This window comes from Nannospalax galili, unplaced genomic scaffold, assembly GCF_000622305.1.
Source record: "Nannospalax galili isolate Female #2095 unplaced genomic scaffold, S.galili_v1.0 scaffold429, whole genome shotgun sequence".
Lineage (NCBI taxonomy): Eukaryota > Metazoa > Chordata > Mammalia > Rodentia > Spalacidae > Nannospalax > Nannospalax galili.
Genome location: NW_008360330.1, coordinates 2,041,690 through 2,059,353, shown reverse-complemented (window position 1 = coordinate 2,059,353; position 17,664 = coordinate 2,041,690). Strand labels below are relative to the sequence as shown.

Below are 17,664 nucleotides of genomic sequence, written 5' to 3'. Positions count from 1 at the left end.
CCTCTGCAAGAGCAGCCAGTGTTTTAACTGCTGAGACATCTCTTCAGCCTCTTGAGCTAGTTCTTGAATACATGAAATGGGGGGCGGGGACTAGGGGTGGGAACAGGTAGCTCATAACAGCAGCCAAGGAAAAGAGAACGCACTAGAAAGTCTGAATCTCCCCTTTGGGGCAGTCATATGCTGCCCGGTAGGGTAATCCTGGAAGGCAGTAGGGAAGTCACTGGCTAGGTGAAGCATTACTGCTGTAGATCTATGGTGAGAAAGAGGAGAGGTGAAAGGAAAGCACACTTGGCTGCCATGGGCTCCACAAGGGACAAGAAGTAGAGTCAGGGATATCTAAGCACTGGTGTTGAGAATGGGGAGGGTGCTGGGAGAGGGTTAGAGAAAGGACAAAAGGGGGACGTTAAGAAGAACTTGGTCCAGCTCCCAAAGGGACCTCTGTGCATTTGTACCCCATTTATAGCCTTCCTAGTCAGGAATCCTCTGACGTAACCATCTTCACTGAAAGCCTGCAGTCTTCCATGTAGCATATACGGGCCAGGCAGCCAAGCAAGACTAACAGCAAAATGAATGAATGCCCTTTTCAATGTTCTTTCATCCAAGACTGAACTGAGTGTTTCATGAGTCCCAGCATAGTGCATCCTCATACTGGTTGCCTCATATTGATGGGAAGCTAAGGGAGATGAAGAACCCACCTGCATCCTCACAGCTGGTGGTGGCAGCTGTGAGCCTTAGACTCAAACATTGCAATTAAGACCCTAGTCACTACACTACCCAAGGTTGTGACCTTCCTGTCCTACATACCTTCCAAAAGACATGCTGCATAGGTAGGGTGCTGAGGGCTCTGCTAAGTAATAGCACTGTCACTTCCTGTGACAGTCCTTTGTGCAGCCACAATGTAAGTCCAGCTTGGCAGAGTAAGTCCTCCTAGGACTTGAGGGACTAGGCAAGAGTTCTGATGTCTTCTCCACAACCTTTCCTTTGGATTTGGAACTTTTCCTTAGCCAGGCCTCTATGATGGGAGCCATAGCAAGGAGGGACATAGGAAAGGAAGAGAATGGGGGAAAGCAATGCGAGAAGTGGGGTGATAGGAAAATGAAGCTACATAGGGCCTGCATGGCCTCTGGTGACAAGCTCACTGCATTTTTTTAATTGGGCATGCCACCAGCATAGAAAGGAGGAGAAAGCAAATGCCCTTGCTGGTACAATCGAGAGAAGCTGTAGATCAGGAATGTTCACCGTATCTAGCCCCCAAGATGGGGATGGAATTGGATGCCACTGGCCATGTGACAGTTATGACCACCCATCTTGAAGAGGCACTGGACAGAGGCAACAGACCTGAACTCTAGACTCAGCTTGGATAAGAACCTGTATAACCTCGGACAAAATACTCTAGCTTGTTTAGATGTAGTGGCCACATGACAGCTGGTATGAGGCCCTTTCAATTTCCACAGCATTCTGGATTTGACCTCATGGTACTAGAGTCTCAATCTATCACTTTATTTAAGATTCTATATGAGTTTTAATGGATCCATGAAAAAGAATGAAAATTCCTGTGACTTTGTCACATCCCCAGCCACCTCAACCTCTGGCCTGCCTTACCTCAAAGCTTGACCAAGTGGCGCATTGTACATGCACTCCCCTCTTGTTTTTGCCTGACTGTGACCTTAGGTACCCCATATCTCTGGGTCTCCAGTTCCTCCACTTTACAGCTGCCATGGTAATTGTCTCTTTGTGCTTTTATAGAGATGGACAGGACAATGTGTTCTAACTACTCAGTACTCCTCAGGATAGGAGTGCTGTAACCAAGATAAAAGATTCCTAATCTACTTGCTTTCATAAATTATTCATCCACAAACACAAATAAGAGCAAAAGTTGGAGAACGCAGCTGGACCAGGTCAGACCGGGCTGGGATGGCTGGGGAGGGTGGGTGGAGCTCTGTGGAGGGTGGGTAGAGCTCTGCGGAGGGTGGGTAGAGCTCTGGGGCTGCCTAGCAGGCACCTTCTGCTTCACATGATGTTTTGTTTGACCCACAATGTAGGGCTTCTAGACTCCAGCTTTCCTGCAGCAGACTCATACCCATCTTTTGCAAAATACAATTTTGTGTATTTTAAATTGAATTTTTGTGTATTTCATACACAACATCTTACTCATCTTTATACACCCTTCCCCACTGGCACTCTCCCACAACCCCCCCCACTAGTTTTCATGCATTTTATCATTTATGTTAAGGTCTATTGAGTCAAATTAGTGTCCCCTGACATCCCTCAAGGGGTCTAGTCAGCTATGTAGAGTCTCTCCCTTAAAGAAGGCCAGCTCTTCCTCACCCAGCAGTAATCAGCTGCCCACCAGTTCTTCAGCTAAGATTAAGGCCTGCTGCCCATTTCCACAGTTCTATGCTGGAGTTTTGTCTGCTTGAGTTTGCATGGGTCTTTTGCATGCTATCACCATTGCTGTAAGTTCATATGAACAAGTTCCCAGGAGCCTGTAGGACTCTATTTCCTAATGGTCATGTATGTCCTCCCCTGGTTCTTATAGTCTTTCTGCCCCCTCTTCAGCAATGGTCCCTGAGCCTTGGGTGGGTGAGGTTTAATATAGGAGTTCTGTCTAAGGACCCACACTCTGTACTTATTCTTTATACTTTGGCCATTTGTGTTCTTTTGTGTTCATTGCTCTCTGTTGCATGAGGGAGCTTCATTGATAAGAGTTGAGAGATGCATTAGTGTTCTCTCTACCCCTTGTTCTACTATGTTATAGAGTTCCACAACTGGTCACACACAAAGATTAAATGTCTGTGATATGCCCAACCTGAAGTGACACATCTACAATGGAACCTCTATACCTAAGGCAAAATACATTTGACCAATTCAGATGTTGCTATAACAGAAGGGACAAGCTGACAGTGGGAATCTGTGGCACACAGGACAGAAATCTCTCCTGTGGAATTATAGAATAGATATAAACCATGATCTCTAGGCTTAGCCCTTTGCCTAGGGTGTTGGTTCTGAGGAAATTTTCTGTGAAATCTAGCTTTCCTGATGAGGTAGGTGCCCATTAGTGGCACACATGTGTCTCTTTATGCATGTGCATATGTATAAGGGTGTGCATTTGTTTGCGGGGTAGATGCTCACCCATGAGGCTAGATTGCATGGAGACAGGGAAATGGTGACATCTATATCTTTGGTTTTGACATATGACTGAAAGGCCATGGTCTAAATGTGACAGGAAGTACAAGTGACAGAGGTAGTTAGGAAAGCAGATGTCCCTGAACCTGACTATTGTAGGAGGTACAGGGCCCATGACCCCTGGTGCCTTCTTTTAGTACATTGATTTTCTAATGTAGAATTGTTTTCCAGAGGAGAAAAATGTCTGTGATAGAAACCCAAATATATTGACTCCTTTGTTCAATGTCCAGTTAGTAAGTGCTTAATTTGTCCAAGCTACTGTTAAGCAACACAGTGGGCAAAAATTCTTGTTAGACTATAATAATTATTATTTATATTTCATGAAAGAGATAGCAATCATGATTCCCATGTTGCAGTACAGGAAATTGAAATTGTAAAAAATAACCTACCCAATATCTCGTAAACTACAGTTTTATTCGTGAGATGTCAAGATGAAAACTTAGCCCCTCTGACTCCAAGTTACATGCTCTAAGAACTATTTTAATATTTCAAGGCAGTGATGTTCAGATGGAGGGGATGTGTCAAGACCACAGACCACAGAACAAAGAAAACAGGACGTGGATGGATAAGGAGTTCTGAGAAGGGATCTAGAAGTTCCCCTAGACAGGGTGACATTCGGGCTGGGCTTGAGAGACTAGGGAGTGTTTTCATTGGCACGAAGAAGAGGAAGTTATCCTAGTCAGCAGGAAGGAGGAGGAAGGACAGAAGTGCTTGTACACAGCAGTCAAGCTCGGCTAGAACAATGGTCCTTAGGCTGGTTATGTACCAGACTTCCTGAGCTATCATTAAAATGATCAGTCCCTGAGCTCTACATCCAGTCAGTACAGTTAAGCTGGTTTTAAACATTGGTCTTGTCCTTGGCATTTTGTAAAAAGCTCCTTAAGTGATTCTAATATACATCTTGAGTAGAGACCTAAAGGCAGAGAGGAAGGACTGGACTGGGGCAGGAGGGTAGGGTTCTACACTAAGTCATCACAAGCAGCATCTAGATAAAGGTGGTGATAATGAAAAAAGAAAGGATGGGATGGTTTAGAGTGCTTTGAAAGGCAGTATCTGTGGGACAGGACCCAAGGGGTATTCAAGCAGTAATGACTAGGGGATGAGCCTCATTGTGCTCCACAGGAATGAGAGCGACAGGAGAGAAGGCAACAGGTTTGAGGAGATGGAGATGTCGGAAGAAGGAAAGTTTGGGTTTTAGCCCTGTTGGGTTCAAGGGTAATGATTATGGTACCAGCCTGCAGAAATACCCAAGTCGTCTGAGTTGAAAGCTTGGGTGAGGAGCAGGGAAGGGAGAATTTTGAGTACTCCTCTGTGTAGAGGTGAGAGTTGCAGTGATAGAGCACACAGGGCCAGGAGAAGGAGCAGATGGCAGTGCCTGTGTTAAGAGGCAGAAAGACAGAGGGAAGCTTAGAAATTTTTCCTAAATGGAGAATCTTTTCATTTGCGTGAGCCAAGGCCAATGTTTGGAGGGGCGGGCGATGGGCAACAGAGTCATTTTTCATGGGTCTGGCTGCCAGCAACTCGAACATTGATCAGCTGAGTCAATAGCTTCGTGCTCAGACATGAATCTCTGGCTGATGTGTGCTCAGAAAGTGGGGCAGATACAGCCCAGTTCTCGTGAACCAGAAACAGCCCGCTCAGGCTTCTGGTAAAGAAATTGAACTGGTTTTGCCACTGTCTTTGAAGAAGGAATGGGCAGGTGGTCAGGCTTTATCATAGAGGACAGAGGAGGTGAGATTCTAGTGTGGATGACTAATCTTCAGACTCTCAGTTTACCTACCTTTGGGAGAAGCTGCAGAAGTGGAGAGATAAGAAAGATGCCTTAGACAAAGAACTTGTTAGCACTGATGACCCTCGCCTACCCCAAATGAAAAGAGACCTTCAAGAAACCCTCTGGGGTGGCATGGATTTTGACAGTCCATGGAATGGGAATGGGGATGCAACTTCTTCTTCCTATCAACCCTAGTGAAGCACACAAAGACCAGCATATATTTTAAAGCAGTGCTTCTCATACTTAATGTAGGGATTCTGTTAAGTGCAGAATCCAATTCAGAACCTGTGTGTCATGTTTGCATTCCACAGGATGCTAAAGATGCTGATCTTCAGACTAGACTTTGAGCAGCAGTGTGACTGAATCAAGAGCTAGGGAGAGAGCTGAAGGCATGGCTTTGTGCCCATCCAAGACCTCCACCAATCATGTCCTGAAATTCTTTTTTGGACTACCTACCCCAGCTATTGAATAGGGAAGGGAGACCAGGAAGAGAGTGATTGGAAGGTGGGCAGGTATCTTAACATACTCCCCCTACCTGAGCCAGACTCTTACTCTATCTCTTGCACACTGCCCAGTGCCTGGCTGTCTCCATTTATGGGCTCCTGAGGCTCTTGGCTCAGGCAGAGTAATTACAGTTGAGGCCCTGATGAATTGGGGGCCAGTAATTAAAGCGCCTATTGATTTTCTACTTAGGAGTTCCCTGTAGCTGGAAACAAATGTGGGGAGGGGAGCAAGAGAAACAGCCCAAGGAAGGTATTCCAAAACGGGGTGCGGGGAGGATGGTTCAGTATGCAGTAACAGGGTCTGGCAGCCACTGTGGGAGGTACTTTTGGGGGGGAGGGGGGAACCATTTATCACTAGTCCATCTTATCTGGAATCTGAGAATTGATTGGCTAATCAATATATTTCTAGGGCATGATGCCAGCTGGAGTAGGAGAAGGAGGCGGTTCTTCTGCAAAGGCTTCACCCTTAGATTTCCAAGCCATGAATCTGTCTTGTTTTGCTGCTTCATTTGGTTTATTTTAATTGCATATTGAAGCACTTGCCTCATTTATATCATCTGCCTTCATCAGGGCACAATGGGCTTTCTGTCTCTAGAAATTTGACTTCTGGGCCAGATGCTGGGGAGAGGGCGATTACAGGGCCGGGAATGGGTGCAGAGTGTTGGGAGGCAGAGAAGGCAGAGGGCAGTGGAGGTTGATCAGGGCTGGAGGCATCATTAGAGGAGAAAGTGTGGGATCAGAGAGGATGGGGCTGAATGTGGGGAGAGACTAGAAGGACAAGGAAGAAAGAGATGAAGTGACAGAGAAGGGAGCAGGAACCGAGGGAAGGGAGAGGATGAGACAGGAAGAGGGTTTGGGGGAAAGAGCGCATTTAAAGATCACAAGTTATTTTGGTGCGTTTAACTCTTAATTCATCTTCCTTTCACTGAGCTAATGTGAAGTGTGAGGGAAAAATGAATGAGAAGGGGGCTAAGCAATTTTATTTTTGTCAGCTCTGGGAGCGCTTTCTTCTTTCACTCATGCTGGGTCACTTGATCAGAGATGATTCTTTTGCTTCTGACAGAAATGTGGGCTTCTCTGCTCTTCCCCTCAGCCTTTTCCTTCGCCTGCCTGTTTTCAGGGCTGCAGCTGGTTTGGCTGCTTAATGATGATGAAGTTAGATTAGGATCCGGGTTTGATAATGATTTAAGCTGGGCAAAGGGAGGCTTTTGAACTTAATGTATGTCGAAACACAATTACCCATTATCCCAGTCAGGGCAGACAATAGGGGTGGAGGGGAGTAGCGAGCAGTAGAGAAGAAAGTAGGCTATTACTTGTTATAAGTTGGAATAAAAAGAAATTCCATAGAAATCTTGAGTGGATTTATTTAGCTTATTCAACCTAAGTGCACAAGGTGCTTACATCAGAAAAAAAATCTTCTGCTAGTATTTCATACAGTAAATGATGAAAAAGAGGGCTGGGGCAAGTACCGTTTATTGTGTTAAGTAGCTGCTGTGCATAAATTGTTGCTCAGGGCTTTGCACACAGGAAACCAAGGCCCTGCCCTCACAGAGCTTGATGGACTCCGGGGTTTGATTCTCATGTGCACAGGGCTTTTTGGTTTGGGCCTTCATAGCACATTTGCTTGCAAAGCAAAGTTAGCCTCCCGAGCTTCATAGCACAGACATTCCTCCACTGGCCCCAGCTTCTCAGTTAGCATCTTCTCGCAGCTGTCCCTTTTGAACCTCCCTGCAGGCTGCTTAGGGTCAGTTCCGGGACATTCTCCTGTGCACCCTGCCTTGGTTATTGCCACCACCCTTCAACCAGTTCCCCCAACAGGGAGACCATAGATATAACAGGCTTTTCAACCCCACATCTCCAGTCCATGAGTCATCAAGCCTTATTGAGATTACCTGGCAACTTTGGGATCCTGTTTCCTTCTTCCTGTTTCTGCAGCCACAGCCTAGGCTCACCCACAGCATCTCTTGCTTAGACTTGACTTACTGCAATGGTCGCCTCACTGGTCCACACTATCATCCCATTCTAGCTGCTGGGCTAGCTTCAGGGCAGTTCACCAATAATGAACATTTGACAATATTATTCTCAGTTTCTAACTGGCTCCTCACTGCCTGCAGGATGACTTTCTCACCAGCTGTGGGAGCTTGACTGACATATGCAAGTTCTCTACATCTAAGAGTGCTCACCCATACAAACAGGGGTTGTGGTGACTGCTTGGTGGGGTTGTTGTCAGCAGTGAGTAGGGCAATGTGGGTAAAATGGTTATCACAGTGTCTGGCATAATCCATCAACAGTGGATAAACTATCAATGGTGGTTGAGGGCATTGAGGGCAAGACAGGAGGAGCTGGCTTCACTGCTATTATCAGAGAGGAAAGTCTTTAAGATTTGGATCAAAATTTGCATCTCTAGTTCCCGCTTTTCTTTTGAACTCCAGATTCATATGCACACCCATCACTCACCATTTTCACCTGCATGGTGAATAGTCATCACAAATTCAGTAAGTTCAGAATTGACCTCTTTATAGTCTCTCTCCCAAACATGTCCATCACAGTGACAGAATGAATAAAAAGCCCATTTACTATAGAGTCTCAAAACAAACACCTTACCCACTCTCATTCTTTCATGAACTCCGTATCCAATTTATCTATGAATCCTGTTTTCTAAATCTGCAAAATTTATCCAGAGCCGGATCTTTCTCAGCAGCTCTCTGGCACCTGCTACTGCCTTGGCCCGGCCCACTACCACCTGCCCTGGTTACTATAACAGCCTTTGCCCCACCCCTTGCTCCTGCTCTGACTGCTTCAAGAGTTATTCTCTTCACAAGAGCCTGAGGTTGACTTTTGCAGCAGGATTTGAATTTGAATTAGTCTTACATCCCAAACCTTCCACGGTGCCATTTAGGGCACTTTTCCATCTAGCTCCCACCCTACCATTACTGCCCTTCGTCATGTCTCCCACTCTGTCTGCTGTAGACATTCCATCTTCCTTCTTGAACAAATTTAGTTAGCTACTATCTGGGGCTCACGTCCAGGCTGTGTATGGTGTCAGAGCCGTCTCTGTAGCTATCCAAATGCATAACTTCTCATCTCAGTCAAGTCTTTGTTCAAATGATGCCTTTTAAGTATTGTAGTCCCGTCATCCATGGTTTTACATCCCACAGTTTCAGTTCCTACAATTTCAGTTATCCATGGCCAATCATGGTCCAAAAATACTAAATGGAAGATTTCATAAGTTTTAAAGTGCATGCTGTTTTTTTATTAATTAATTAATTCATTTATTTATAAATATGAGTGTATGAGTGTATTGCTTGCATGCGTATAAGTACACCTATGCCATGTAATACCTGTAGAGGTGAGAAAAGGGTGTCAGATCCCCTGGAACTGGAGTTAGGATAGTTGTTAGCCACCATGTGGGTGCTAGGAATCAAACCCAGTCTTCTGCAAGAGCAGTTAGTGCTCTTAACTGCTGAGCCATCTCTCCAGTCTCAAATGCATGCTATTCTCAGTAATATAATCCAATTGTACCATTCCATTCTTTCCCATCAGGTGAATCATACCTATGTTCAGCATATCCATGCTGCATATGCTACTAAACCATCAATTACTTAACCACCCTGGTTATCAAATCATCTGTCACAAGATCATAATGCTTGTGCTTAGATAACCCTTACTTTATGTAATAAGGCCTCCAAAATATAAAAGTAGTGATGGTGATAATTTTATGATAGCATACTGTTATAATTGATCTCTTTTATTATTAATTATTGCTGTTAATCTCTTACTGTGCCTATTTTATGAATTAAATTTTATCATGGGTATGGATACAGAAGAAAAAACTAAGAGTTTAACATTCTCTGCAGTTTTAGACATCCACTGAGGGTCATGAACTGTGTCCCCCACAAATAAAAGGAGACAACTCTAAAGGCTACAGTTTGTATCCAGTGTTTCTTTAGAAAACAGGCCTTATAGTAGATTGCAATTCCCAGCCCTCCTTGACTCACAGCCTTGGCTCTGTGTTCTCTATGTGGCACTTACTCATTCTGACAGAGTTCATGATCAGCTTATTGGTTATGCATATCCCCTGTGTCCTGGCTTTAGTTCCATGAGCACATTGGTTTTTATCTCCTTTGCTCATTGCTTTGCCCAGTGTTTAGAACAGTACTCAGGATGTAGTAGATGCCTAACAATCCTCTTGCTCTGTTTTCTACTATAGAAACTCTCTCTTTTGTATGTCCTGGGACATTTGTTTTAGTGTCTTAATTCTATGGGACTGCAAGTTTCCTTTATCTTCCAGGGTTGGCTCACATTGTCAGATAAATATTTGTAAACACATGACTGATTGATTAGCCATCTATAACTTGAACAATTAAGGATGCAAATAGAATTTCCTTCCACAAAGTTCTTCCAGAATTGAGCAAGGCTTCCATTGTCTGAAATGGGTAGTTGTCAGCTCACAGGCTTCTCTATGAAGATCTGCAGTGTGTCCCGTTAGTCATCTTAAGTCCATGGTTCACTTGTGCTTTGGCATCACAGCAGTGGAGCTCACAAGTGGGGAAACTGAGTGTCCGAGAGTAGATATCTCCAAGAACATCTCCAGCCTAATAAAACACCATCATTCTGCTCATTTGAGTCTTTTCAACATCTCCATAGGATGGAAGAGATGAAGATGTGGAAGAGGAAGCTAAATGAGTTAATAAAGGTCACATATTAATTTTTGATAGAAAACAGAATAAAGGACAGCAGCCAAGACATGTCTGTGGAGGCTTGGGGCTTGGCTCCTGACCAAAGTGATGGTGTTTTATTAGGCTGGAGACGGGAAGGCATTAAAGGTTTTTGGAAGAGGAAAAAAAGAGTCAAGCTTTAAGAAAATTGGTTTGGTAATTACGAGAAAAATAAACAGAAATGAGAGAGTAAGACTCATGAAACCAGTTCATTCCAGTTCTCCCTCCTTCTCCATCTCCAGTTATTCGGCAAATACTGCCCAACATGCCTTATGTACTTCGTAACATCTAACCATTACTGACCATCACTTTCTCTTTCATCTGCCATTACTGCAGACCTGGAAGCCTTCCTTTCCTCTCTAGATAGCTATAGAAACCTTCTACATAGTTTTCTAGTGGATAATCTTACCACTTTCGGGTTAATTCGCTGTAATGTTGTTTAATTTATTCATTGAAACACTTTGTGTGTGCATGTGTTTGTGCATGCTCGTATGTGTGGGTATGGGCTCATGCATGCCACTGCATGCATGTAGAGGTTGGTCTTCACCTTTACAACATTTTGAGATAAAGTCTCTTGTTTGCTGTTGCCTACACCAGGCTAGCTGAAGCCCACTATAGGAGTGCTGGGGTTACAGATGTGTGCTACTGCATCCAGTTTCCAATTGGGTTCTGGGATTCAAACTCAGGTCCTCATGCTTTTGGGGCAAGCACTTTGCTCAATGAGTCATCTCTCTGCTTTAATTTATTAATATTTAAGGTAATTGGAGTGATCTTTGAAAAATGCAAACCTTGTTATACTTTTTCCCATGAAAACCCACCCGTGGCTTCTCATTTACAATAGTTAATAAGATCCTTATTATACCTTTGAAGCTCTACTATACAGTCTCAACTTAACTACAGCAAGTCACTCAGGCTTTGGTGTCACCTAATAGCCTCTGAGCTCTCTGAAGGTAAGGGTCATGTCCGAGCACCGAGCAGAATGTTGAGGGCATGGGAAGGACAAAGATGCACTGAGTGAAGCAGTGGTGTGCTCAGTAGGATGAGAGGTTGCAGAGAGGCCAAGAGGGCTGAGCAGAAGCCATGGGGATTGACAGGGAAGCAGAAGGCCACAGCTCAATGGCTAGGAGAAAAAGGAGCTGTCGCCAAGTGAGCAGGACTGTAATTACAGTACGGTAAGGGAGAGAGCACTCTGCTCCAGATGAAGAGCCAAACATTGTAATTTCAACCTTTGATAGCAAAGCATTTCTACATCAAATGGTCTAGTTTTCTGTCTTTAAAAAATTTATGGAGCACATAACTTCAGGAATGTAAGTAATTAATAAATGGGGTATTTTCTGGGACTTTGGGCTCACCTGAACTTTGATAAACAGTGTTTGAAGCAAAAGTTGAAAATGTATTTTGGAAAAAATTCTGGATTTCTTTGTGTATGCGTATTTTTGAATTTTTATTTATTTGTTTGTTTGTTTGTTTATTTAGTTAGTTATTGTGTGTATACCATTGTGTACATGTGGACATCAGAGAACAACTTGCAGGAGCTGCTTCCCACCTTCCACTTTGTTAAGGCAGGGCCTCTCTTGTTTCTGCGGCTTCACTTCAGGTTGGCTGGCTTATGAGCTCGCTGGCTGATTTTCTGTCGTCACATCCCATCTCATCATAGGAGTGCTAGGATTACAGATGCATGCCACCACATCCAGCTTTTTACACAGGTTCTGGGGATTGAATTCAGGTTGTGAGATTTGTGTGGCAAGTGTTTTACTTGCTGAATCTCCCTGGCCCCCAATTCTGAAATTCTATGTAGTATTGCATGAATTAACATGCTTGAAGGACTCTGTAGCCCAGTACCTAGTGCACGATAGACACTCCCTTCTTGTTACATGACTATGAGCTCCAGAGTGTGTGGAAAAACACAAAGTGACAGGATATACCTATGCAAGATGCTCAGTCAAGTGAATTCAGGATTCTTTCTTACTTAAAAAAATCTACTCTGAGTATAACTCATGAAAATTAAGAACAGCAACAACAACAAAACCCAGTTAATTAAGGTTTTGGTTAGCTCAGATCTTTCTTTTTATTGCTTCTGTCCTCATAATTATAAAGAGAGAAGACTCTAGGCATTGGATTATTATCTTCCCTCCTTAACCCCGGGGGTCGGGGGTGCTCAGGGAAAGCTACTTTGGGACAACCTGTCCCGGGGGGAGTTTGGAAAGAAGGGAATGAGGTGGTTGTGCCTCCTCCAGGCCTAGTGACTGTCACCAGGAGCCCAGGGTAGGGCCCTGTAACCACAACTCGGCCTGACTTGGGCTTTCAGTGTTTGGGTGTTGCTGAGCTGCTGTAAATGGAAAATAACAGGCTCTGCTGTGCTAACACTTTCTCAAGCTTTCTGCATTAAACAAGATGGAAAATAATACCCAGGTCTTTTTTCTTTTCTTTCTTTTTTTTTTTTTTGAGAAAAGAAAAAGAAAAAAAACCACACGGAGCTCTTTGTACCTGCTCTTAGTCATTAAAAATGTGCTTCTGAAGTGCTAAATTTATAGTTAATTGCACAGTTAATTCATTATGTAGCCCTATTTTTTTCCCTTTATAAAACACTAAACTAAAGTGAACCCAACCACTTACTTGACGTTCCAGAGATATCACAAAAGGAATGGCTTAATTTAGTAAACAATTTTTACTTAAATAATTATTTACCGAGAGAGTTTGCTGAGTACCCCAGGAGACGGCTTATTATTGGCCTCTAATAAACCTTCCGTGTAATTCCTGATTAATTACTTACACTAGCAACATTCTATTTACTATGAACAACCTGGGTTTTAAAAAGAGGTGAGAAAATATCAGTGAGGATCCCCTCCCACAACACTTCTTGGTCTCTTGCCGGCCTGTGATGAAAAGAATGGAAGTAGATCTCAGTCTTTCTTCTTTGTAGGCAGTCACTGGAGCTGCCTTTGGGGTGGTCTGTATCCCAATGTTTCTTTATAAATTAATGCTTTCTGATTCTATACTTTGGACATAGTCATCATTGTTCACGGTTCTGCTTATGTTTTTCAGGTTCCACAAGGTGTCATGTACCCATTAGGCACTCATATAAATATCAAGCAGGTGGACACACATTGCAGTGCCAGCGGAAGCCTTTATGAAATCAACATAGCCATCAGATACAGGCTAGGAATCAACATAGCATTCAGAGATTATTAAGAAAATGCAAGGCAGTTACAGTATTTTGAAAATAGAGGAAAAATCGTAAAATGAGCCAATGATTTCAGCTTGCTTCAGATTGCAACCGGGAATCTTGATAGTGTTCCTAAAGTGTTCTCAAGCATATATTTAGTTTTGAAATTAGTGTGAACTAAAAGAGTATTCTAAGAATTTTATGAGAAGCAGAAGAGTACCGTAAAGTACCAGAATGATCATACTTAAGGGTCACTGCCTCACGTTTTAAAAGCATCTTTAGGTCTCAAATGAGGGGTGGGCTCCATGGCCAACAAGGTCAAGCCAACACAGCATCTCACAACTGGCATTTGTCTCTGAACTGTGCAAGGAGAAAAGACTACACGGCAAGCTTACATCTCTAAGACAGACAGCTTCTAACCCAGAGAGGCAGGTAACCAAAAGAAGATGTTGAGGCTTCTTCTTTAAAAAGCAGCCTTGTTTTATTTGTAAAGGTTTTAGGGTTAATGCCCTGTCTTCTTGACTTGTTAGAGGTGCTGTTTATATCGAAGAAAGATTAAAATTGACTTGTGAACCCTTGGGTGCTAGAACCCAGATCAGTAATGGAGAATGAGATTCCTACTCAGGAAAGGAAGCAGTTTCCAACAGACCTAGCAGGAAAATGTTCCCTTAGGAGTTGGTGTTTTTCTATCCAACCAGGTTCAAGCCAAGATGGGCATCCAGAGGGCAGAGAGGCTGCGAGAGAACTCGGTCAGGAGAGGGTCGGGGGTGATGAGGGCTGGGAATAGCCAGAGGCCTTGGTCCTTACCACACATCTTTAAGATGTCTTGCTGCAGTTTTCCCCTTGTCCCTGGTTACTTTTTGCTTGCTCGTTAATGCCCTTCTTAGTGCTTGATACTACTGAACATGGTATTTCAAATTCAGAACAGGGTATGGAGGAGGGAGATGATACCTTTAGATTCTGTATTTTATTAATAAATCCTAGCCTGTAGTAAGTCTCCCTTTGTACCCCAGGCTGACACATGCCATTCTGATCTTTGTTACTGCAATTAAAGTTAATTAAATCCCTGTGACTTCCTTATCTGAACTGCTGATAGACTCACCTTATAAAATGGGCTTTTAAAATCAAAACCTTACATTGTTACATTTTATCTCATTGATTGTGAACTATAATGTTACTCACTTGGGCAGGACAGAGCGGTAATTTTGAATGTTGATCCTATAATATAGGCCTTCCATAATCCAACCTTTGAGTCTCCCTGAATTTATAAGCATGTCTCCTACATTTTATCCGAGGCAGGTTGGCTTTGACATTTCTTGGGAAATATCTCTAGGAATCTTCTTTCAGGTAATACATTGATAGGCTGTGGAGAAGACTTTCGTGGATATGTAATTCAACTTTTTATTAGATAGATGAAGAAACCCAGGTTTAGATAATTCATAATATTTGAGTAATATTGTTCAATCAGCCTGTATTTGTTAATATCCTGACTCCACCTTGCACATCATTTAAAGTCTTGCTGGAGTCAAGGCACATCATATACGTGCTGAGGGTGTAGCTTAGTGGTAGAGCACTTGCTTAGCACGTACAAGTTCCTGAGTTCAGTCCCCAACATTGATGAGAGGGGAATCAAAAGTTATAGCATCCACGTCATTTAGTATGAACACATTGTAATATAACACTTTTCTAGGATCGGTCTAATGACCAGCCAAACCCTTCTGTGCACCACCTCCCCCACTGGTTTGGCATCTTCTTCTGTCCTATGCGGGCTTGAATGAAGCAGTTTTTTTCTTTTCAAAGGTTCATCATCCATATCTTTATCTTTGTATAATAAAGATCAATCTTCATTGCAGAGAATGCTTTTACATTCAGTTTCATAAGTCCCAGAAAACAATATAGATTATGGATAGAATAGTTAACTAGTTCCTTTTATTTATTTTTAATTTTTTGGCAAAAAGTCTAAAATTTTTTTCTAGGATTTAAGATTTGCAATGGCTGAGTTCAAGCCTCTTTTATGCCTACCCAGATTTCCTGAAACCAAGTGTCTTTTACTGGGTCAAATCTTCCTCATTCCTGGAGTGTGGTTAACATTAGCATTCTGAGGCATAGGGGAGGTCTCCTTTATGAAACATGCAGTTTGCCATGTCTGTAGTCCAGGGTGAGCTTGGTCTGTCTCAAGGATGAGCTCAGTACAGGCTGTTCAACTTCTCAGACTTTCCTGCCCTCTGCCAGCTAGAGAGAGACTCCAGACTCTTGCTTCAGCCCCAGCCCCATTATCCTCTTTGCATTTCCTTGTTGAGGAATGAAAACGCTCTCTGACCGCTTCTTCTCTGTTACCCAGGCACATGCATAGGAACCTAAAGGGAATCATCCAAAAAGGGAAGGGAGCCTTCAGTAAGCCTCTGTGGGCGTCTGTGAAGGCACACATCATCTGAATGACAGGTTTGCATGTAAACAGCCGTAACTCATGAAAATAGTTTTTAATCTACTTGAAAGGCATATTCTCCCAGGGAAATCAAGTTCTCTCCAGGTGCATAGAGGTTCTTTGAAAGAGAAGCTGCTGCAGCAGAAAAGACAAGCCATTATGTGATGCTACTATTTCTGACCATTTTCTCTTCCTGCCCTGGCTCCTCCCTATCTGTGAAGTTGTTTGTGTAGGTGGTTTGACCAGGGAAAGAGGAAGCCAGCAGTGAGGGGACGAAACTCCCCATGCTCCATCAATGGGAGCTGCTGGGCATTCCACCCAGGATCTATCTAATGCTGTTTCCCGTTCCCCAGCAATTCTCCTTTCCTTCTCTTTCCCAACCTTGTGCTCTGTTCATCAAGTCTCCCTCACTTACCCTGCATTTATTTGAAGAATCAGCTTAATCCCCATGGAATTTTATTCTTGACATAGACCAACCTTTGGCTAGTCTTCTTGCAGTATGTTGCAGCATAGGAATATTTTTATTAACTTAATTTTTGTTATGACAAAATGTGCGTAGCAAACTTTACCATTTTGCCCAATTCTAAGTGTACAGTTTAATGTACATGTTCCTAGTAGGACATTTCCATTGTTATGTGTCCATCACTACCACCCAGCTCTAGAATGTTTTAATCATTTCAAACAGAAGCTCTATATCCACTAAATTTCCCATATCCTCTTCATTAAACTCTTATTACACAAATGGAAGGATGCATTGTTAAAAATGATAAAAATATTACAAAATCCTATTCAGCTACCACCCTCAATACTGTCTTAGAGTTATTGACTGTACATGCATGCAGGTATACATACACATGTATGAACTTTAGAATTATTTGGATTTGTTTGGAGTATATACATTGTTACTTGACTGACAAGAAGCAACTTAAGGGAGGGAGAGTTTATTTCAGCTTAGAGATTGAGGGGATAAAGTCTGTCCTGGTGAGGAAGCCATGGTTGTAGGCTGTAACTGGTCTCACTGCATCCACAGCCAGGAAGCAGAAAGTGATGAATGCTGGTGCTGAGCTCATTTTTTTCCTTCTTATTCAGTCTAGGGCCACAGCCCATGGGTTGATTGATGCCAACAACAGTTAAGGTGGGTATTCCCACCTCAATTAATCTGATGCCAATAATCCCTCATAAGCATGCACAGAGGGAAACTTAGTCTAGACAATCCCTTATAGGTTTGCCTGGAAGCTTGTCTCCTTGGTGATCCTAGATCCTGTCAAGGTGACAATCACCATTAAGCACCACATCTATGTATGGTTTTGTTCAAACAATATCACAAGTGTATATGTTATATGGACATATGCTATTTTTACTAAAATGAGTTGGAGACAAGTACACTCCAGTGTTTACATGTACATTATTATTTTAAGTGTTATATAGCATCCAGTTGCACTGTAGTCATTCAACTGTTTTCCAGATATTTTTCATTATATATACATAATTATATGTATGTATGCAATGACTCTGATAATGAAGCAAATGTAAGTGCTTCTGAAGAGAAACTCAGAAACTGTTTCAAGGTGATAGACTATACATACCTTTACTTTCACTTTAAGTAGAAGACATTGGATTGCCTTCCAGAGTGGGCAATATTGGTTTTTACTTGAACAACAGTATGAGAAAGTTCCTACTCCCTAAATTCCTCAGTGATGCTTCTAGTGGCCTATACTTATCAAATGGTTACTTCTTGCATAGTAATGAATGCTTTATATGTATGAAATTATTTAATACTTACAAGATCCCAATGTGGTAGTTATTGATATTATTTCTTTGTATGGCATTTTCAGGTTAAGAATCTTGCCCTGGAGCATACATTGGCCAGTAGCAAAGCTGGGCTTTGGTCTCAG

General features: G+C 42.8%; 1 protein-coding gene across 1 annotated transcript in view; it reads left to right on the top strand.

The window, feature by feature from the left end:
- Positions 1-17,664, top strand: part of Tnr (tenascin R) — a 443,513-nt gene that overhangs the window by 32,034 nt on the left and 393,815 nt on the right. The window lies entirely within an intron of this gene.